The sequence below is a fragment of the Solanum stenotomum genome, unplaced genomic scaffold (assembly GCF_019186545.1).
Source record: "Solanum stenotomum isolate F172 unplaced genomic scaffold, ASM1918654v1 scaffold13937, whole genome shotgun sequence".
Classification (NCBI taxonomy): domain Eukaryota; kingdom Viridiplantae; phylum Streptophyta; class Magnoliopsida; order Solanales; family Solanaceae; genus Solanum; species Solanum stenotomum.
In genome coordinates, this window is record NW_026022791.1 from 50,509 (window position 1) to 58,040 (window position 7,532).

Below are 7,532 nucleotides of genomic sequence, written 5' to 3' on the forward strand. Positions count from 1 at the left end.
AATTAGTAGAATCTAATAGTACGGAGGCCGGACCTCGAACCGAATGCTCACCAGAAGTACCCGAGTAACCAATCACAAGTATCAAGTAACTGAGGTCGGACCTCTAACTGGATGCTCTATATAAGTATTCGGGTGATCGAGGCCGAACCTCTAACCGGATGCTCTACGAAAGTATCAATGAGGTCGAGGCCGGAGCTCTAATCCGGATGCCCGACAAGGGTGCCAATGTAGTTGCTGAAACAGTCCCAATCGATCCATGATCATAAATGTCCGTGGAACGCCGTCCACACTTAGCCAATCAATGTAAGTCCTTGGAACCGAATTGAAAACCAACTTCAAATCACGAAGCAGAAGGTGGTGTCGTCGATGTAACTAGTGAAGCCGTAACATCAGAGAAATAAGGATAACTATCGTCGGAGCAAGCGTATCGTCTAGCTAAGGCCCAAACTATCAGACTCAAGTCTACTACACCAGCCTACAGGGATCTAAGTTGGCCGAGCGACGTCGGGGCAAAACTAAGGCCTATCGATTCCGAATCATGCATTTCTAAGGCAAGCCCTAGTCAAACCTAAACTAAGGCCCAACATGCTTCAATAAACAGTAATCAAGCATACATGTACCCCACATAGCAAAGAGGGTCAATTAATAACACATAGCATGCTCACAATTACCTGATAATTCCCGAAATAGGCCGAAAACATGATTTCTAAACACCTATGCATGATTCAATAACTACCCATCCCAAATCCCAACTAATCAACATGCAATCACATTCTCGAGCTCAATCTAAGAGAGGAAAGTTGTAGCCTACCTGTAGGCCGATCACGCGCGCTCCAAAATCACTTCTCTGGAGCTTTCCCTTCCCAAATGGCCTCGAAATGCTGCCACACTATTAAAAATAGAGTCACAATGTTATTACGGTCGTTTAGACACTAAAATCGCAAGAAACGGAGACATACCAATTTTGGGATCAAAACGGGGAAAGTGGGACCCATGCTGAAAATTACGGAATTAACCCCAAAAATAGTTTCCAATCAGTTCCCCGAGCTCATCAACGCGTTCTACTCGAAAAATCTCACAGCCTAGCCTCTTGAATCACCCAAATTGGAGCTCTATAGCTCAAGACATCACACTTTTAAAATGAGGTTGAAAGCTGAATTTGGGGCTTTTAAAAAACGAAACTGGTCACTAAATAGCCCAAAATCTGGTCGCTAAAAGGGCTGCACCAGATTTAAGCTATTGCTATTTTTTTAAAGTCTCCGATGGGGTGCTCGAAATTCGTTCGGAATCCCGTGCGCGCAAACGATCTAAGCTACCCCACTAAATTCGACCCTCCGGACTCATTCTGAGCCCCTCGGTGGATTTTGGTTAACGAAATGAATAGTAGTTCTAGAGTGGTTTTTTAGACTTAATAATTATGAGTGTGTGATATGGACGAAATTTAATTCTTCTTACTGATGAAATTAATTAAGAGCAAACTCTACGTTTGGAGCCATGAATTTATTCATACAACAATAGTAATATATTTTATTCCCTCATTTCTATTTATATGTTATCCTTATTAAAAATAGATGATCCTTAATGCATGCCATTTCACAAAATCAATACATAAATAACACTATTTTTTTCCTATTTTACCCTTAAGAGTTATTAACCTTGAAAGTATGAATTTGACCAATATAGAAAAATTAAATAATTAATTCATGTTAATTAATCAATTTAATTAATTAAAATAAATTAATTTATGTTCATTTATTAAAAACTTGACTTCAAAAGAATACTAAATAAGAATACAATAATAGACTTACTGGGATGTGAAATCTAAAATGATGACATATAAATTAGAACGGAAACTGGACCATTTAATGATATAGAGGATACTCTATCAAGCAAGATATTGAGCTTGTCTCATTAATTAACTATTGTACATTTAATGACAAGATTTCCTAAAAAGAGTAAGTAGTCGTATTAGTAGTAAATTCATTTCTATCAACCATCCACGGTTCACTTTTATTTATTGATTTTTCCCATCTCTTAAGACACTACAATTAATATGAATACTCTATTATAATATCCATATAAATTGATGCATAGTCTTCGATATTGAGAAGTAATTTGAGGAATAAATAATTATTTTCTAAGCAAAGTTTGTACACAAGATATTGAAAACTTGACTTTAAGAGAATACTAAATAATAAATTTATCTAATTTTTAAGGGACATGAAATACATATAAATAAAAACGGAGGAAGTACCTTTGACCATTAAATGATATAGATGATGTTAAATATTTTTAGGAAATCTTGTCATCTAATGTATATGCGGAAACATGAAGAAGACAGAAAAAGAAGTGCTTCTGCATGTTTATCTTTGTACTAGACTACTAGGAATAGATTTGTGATTGTGACTATTTGAGCTTTAGATAAATGACTATTTCACATATATGTACAGCTGTTTTGGTATGTTGGGCATAATTATGACATTCTATTTTTGAGAATCACGCAAACAGATCAGAGAACTTTTGTTGAAACATAAACAAGGAACTTTTGATTTTAAGTCCTCTTTCTTGAAAACAAAAATACATTGCAAATGTAAAAGCTGTTCCTTCAAACATCAATAGTGGTGGATACAGGCCTCACTTGTCTTCTTTTCACCACCTCCAGTAGCCCTCTCTTCTCTCTTCCTCTTGGCTAAACTTCAAGGCACGCTTGTCCTTTCCAACTTTAATTAAGAAGCTCAGTGATCCCCTCTTCTCATATGGAGCAACTTCTCTGATAAGACTCCTCACAAAGTGTCATGTTTTCCCTTTTCTGTCACAACATGGCCTTTGTTTAGGCCAACAGTATTCGGCTGTTTTGGAGCCATCTGCTCCGACGTAGTAGAGGTGTGAAAAGAGGAATCGTAATGTGAGTATTTCAATCTCAATAACTCAACCACACACAACACATTGTGTTCTACTAGCAGCTACTCTAAAATACCATATATATTTTAATTTACAGGGATGCCGTTGAAGGGAGCAATGATAGGTTTTGTCGATCCCAGAGCTGGCTTCCACCGACCACTGTTAAAAGGTAATTTCCCACTGCATCTTTTGATTCATTTCTGAATTTAAAAAAATATATTGGGTGTAAGCCATCGGGTCCAGGTGATTTTAGTGGTTGGAAGGACATAATAGCTTTATGGATTTGGAGATAGAGAGAGGAGCAACTATGGTGTTACTATCTTTTAGTGAAAGAGCATTCTGACAGGGAGGAAATTTAGTAAATTTACTATGATTCAACTCGGTAGTGTAGATTTCTTGGAAGTGAGATAAGATAGTATTGGATATAGTGTTAGTATCGAAGGTCCAATTACCGACAGTGTCGTTTATGCCTAGTATTTTATTTTTACATCTCCTGTTAATAGAGGAGATATGGAAAAAAAAAATTGTATTTGCATCGCCATCATCAAGCCATTGGACTCTAGATGTTATCTTCCAGAAATCCTCCTTAAATTCATTGATTAGGGAGGTTTTCAGGTTGTTATGGAACTTATTTTTAGAATCTTGATCCATTTTTTGAATACCATTAATGTGTCTTAGGAGCTTGTCTTTACGTTTGAAAAGATTTCCAAAGGTATCAATATTCCACTTCTTAACGAGAATAGTGAAAGTTTGAATAGCATGCATATAGTCGTTATTAAAAAGCCAAGTGGATTTAACAATATCAAGGAAGCCTGGCAATAGGTTGGGGTTATGCCCATCCCTACAGTTCCATAGTAAGATCTTCATTGATAGTTCCTCATTTGAAGTCGAGCTCCCTCCTAGGCCTAATGATATCTCCAGGTTTGCTTTCTAAGGAGTGTAAAATATCTCCTCTGTTTGTGGCAAGTTTATTTGTCTGATTGTAGGAACAAAAACCACCACATATTTCTTTAGGGCTAGTGAGTCGTAGAATAGTAAGTTCAGAGAAGTTTCGATTACATCCTTTCGGACTTTGATTATGAACCTCTTTTCTACATTTTCGGGCATGTCTATCGTGAGTGAGTTCCTTATCCATAGGGTCTGGACTTGTTTTTTTGAGAATGCTTAGAACCTCTTCCCCCAAGTTTGGCACATCCAAGTCTAATGGACTGCTGTGATGTGAAGGGGACGATGTCTCTAGTGAGACTGCTTGAGGAACCACTTGGTCTTCCATAGTGTTGTCTTCGCTTCTCCCTCATGCTTCCTGTTCTTGATTCATATTCTGCATTGCTAGCATTTGTTGAAGTGATAAGCTTGTGTAGTTGGTAAGTTGGTGTATAAGAATAAGATGTTGCATATTCTGAGTGTTGTAATGCTGCTAACCTGATCAAGCTGTTTGTGAGCTCTTCCTCCAATAGGTTTGGAACAGACTTTTGGTTCAGAGGTGGGGTTATTTGATTAATCATGTTTCAATTTTGGTAGTTTTGGACTGCATAAGGGAAGGTAGTGAGAAGGTGGGGGTTCAAAGGGTAATATTTTTGGTCGAAGGGCTTTAGAGGGTTGGTTAGGTGTTGAAATGCCGGGTTTTCAGATGCATATGGGGGGAGGTCCAATATCTGCGGAGACTGCTATGGACCGTAGCCCTAATTGGCTTGAGGGAATTGTGTCTGCAATTGTGGTATTGGATTGATTTCAAAGGGGAGAGTGTTGGGAGGAATGTGGTAGTGGGGTTGGAAATTTGTGATTTGGTTCTGGTGGGAGGTGTGGTTTAGGTGTGATTGCGAACTTTGGCCCATGAAGCATCGTTGGTAGGACATTTGGTTGTTGAATCGAGACATGGTCGACGTTTGATTGCAAAGGATGGAGTATTGTAATATTTGTATAAGCTTGTGGGATTTTTCCTTGGAATAGAGGGGTATGAGTTAAACATTTCCCTGATGAAGTGTGTATGTCGACGTAGGGGGATGTGGGACATAATGTTTTTTTATTTTTTTGATGTGATTTTTGAAGATTGGGGTGTGAGGTTCTTTTTATTCACGTGTTCAGGACCTTCTACTGACGCGAAAAACTTTGAGACCAAATTTTGAACTGTACTTTGCCGTCCTTTTTCCTGTGACATGGAAGCTTGCGATGTGTCGTTGTACAGAACAATTGTTTTCTTTGGCTGTACAGCTTCAATTTTTTCAGCAGTGTTAGGGACCTGAGGAGATTGGTGTGTGAGTAATGGTTTGGTGTTAGATTTGGGTAATTGAGGTTTCTGTTTAGAGTTCGCTAGGATACTGGAAGTTTGTTGTTGGCTTTTTTTGGTCTTTGAATAGGAAACCGTTGTCTAGGTGCCGTCATCACCTGTCGAGGGATTCTAAGTGCCGATGTTATTTTTGTTTGTGTTGGATGAGGATGGAATGTCGTTTGGTTTTTTCGGACAAACATACACAAGATGGCATAGACATCCACATAGTGTGCATAGGAGATTTGAGGACTCATAATGTATTGTTTGGAGATGTGTACCTACGAGTATGTCTCTAGGGAGAGACTTTGCTAAAGGTTCCAAAATACATAGCCTTGCATTTCGTCCCCGTTTATAGTGGCTGTATCTATTTTTAGGAATGATCCTATTTTAGAGCCTATTTGATGGAGTATTTCTAGATCATAGTATTCCGAAGGTAGTTCGGGAAGACGTATCCAGATAGTAGAGTAATTAATGTTAGCATTCAAAGGATTGAACTTGGGTTCCCATTTGCGAACATAAACAAAATGTGGTCCGATGAACCAAAGTCCTTGCTGGAGAACTTTTTCATAGTTTTCTATGGTATCGAGCTTTACAAGATAGAAATCTTCACCCAAGTCAATTAGGCGGAGGTTCTCAGATAGTTGCCAAAGCGAGCATAGTTTATTTTGAAAGAAATTATATTCCAACTTTTTTTCCTATAAGTTTCACGATGATGGCTATCTTCATATGTGCATATAGTCTAGTTTTTTCTTTGGTGGATATAGGAATGAAATTTGTGTGGTTTGAAGGGTTATCTTGTTCATCAACAAAGATTTATGTGATCCAAAATTCGGGTAATGTATTCAATGTTACTATTGTGAATGTCATCTAAGAGGGTATCTCGAAAACTTACTTTGTTTGGTTCCTGGGAGATTTGTGTAGCTACCTTCTTTTTTTTGAATGATCCTTTGAAGATTATCAACTTCTGGCTCACTCATTTCTTCATCAATTTTGTCCATTTTTGTTAGTGTTGGTGCTTTATCTCTCTAGGAGTTTAGTTTGTCTGAATAGAATTGATCTTATTTATTGCTCTTTTATCAATGTAGATAATATTCTGAACCATTCAGATGTTCATTCAAATAAGTGTCTTAATTTTAATGAAAATAAATGTACTCCTATAGGGGCAAAATCGTTATCCAACTTTCAAGTTAGGAGCTCCCCACTTATAATAATATACTAGTTTCTGGGAATATGTGTTGCTCATTTGTCCTCTAATCATTATTCTACAATAAAAAAATTGATTTTTATCATTTAAATTTTGTTAATTAAAAAAACTATGGCAATGGGATGGTGTATTCTCAATCTAGCAAGAAGTATGTAAAGCTAAGCAAAATAATATAATCTCTAATAATATGAATATATTGACGAATTCCTACTCTAAAATTAATAAATGCATGTAAATACTCTTAACCAGACTTGAAGAAATATATATTTCAACATGACCTCAAATATAGCACATATCTTCACTCCTAGTGTTCATCAAATAAGATATGATGATGATTAGGGGTGTAAATGACCGGGTTGGTTCGGGTTTTTCAAATATCAAATCAAATTATTTGTGTAAAAAATTTAAATTTATAAACCAAATCAAACTAATAAAATTCAAATTTTTTCGGGTTTTTCAATCTCGGGTTGGTTTGGGTTTTTCAAATACCAAACCAAACCATTGTGTCGAATTTTTAAATTTATAAATCAAACCAAACTAATATATCTCGATTTTTTTCGGTAAAGTTTGCATACAAACATATAATTAACTTGTACTCGAAATATTTCTTTAGTCCAACCAAAATACAATTATCTAAGGTGTTACTTAAAAAAAATAATACAAAATATGAGATGAGTAAAATGATGACACAAAAACATTCAATAAAAATAATAATGAAATCACCATATAAAATAAATATTGCAAAGGCATAATGAAAATGATCATAATTTAAAAGTACTAAATTTAATAAGTATTAGTTACATTACTAAATATTTAAGGAAAATTAAAATTAGATTATGTATTTTAGTTGTCTAAACCAATGTAAAACTAAAGAACAAATATTCAATATTATTGTCATTCTTAGTGTTGAATTGATTTTCTTTTTGCATTAGTATTAATTTGATTTTGATTTAAGTTTTATTGTAATTATCAACATTTATGAACTATAATCTTTATTGGATCATTCCGAATTCTAAGTTTTAAACATGAAATAATATATTAAAAGATAAAAACTATGAAATAGTATAAGAAATATTTTAAAATTATATCAAAGTAAATATTTTTATGTATAAAATAAAATTATAAAATTACATATATAATGTCGGGTTGGTTTGGTCT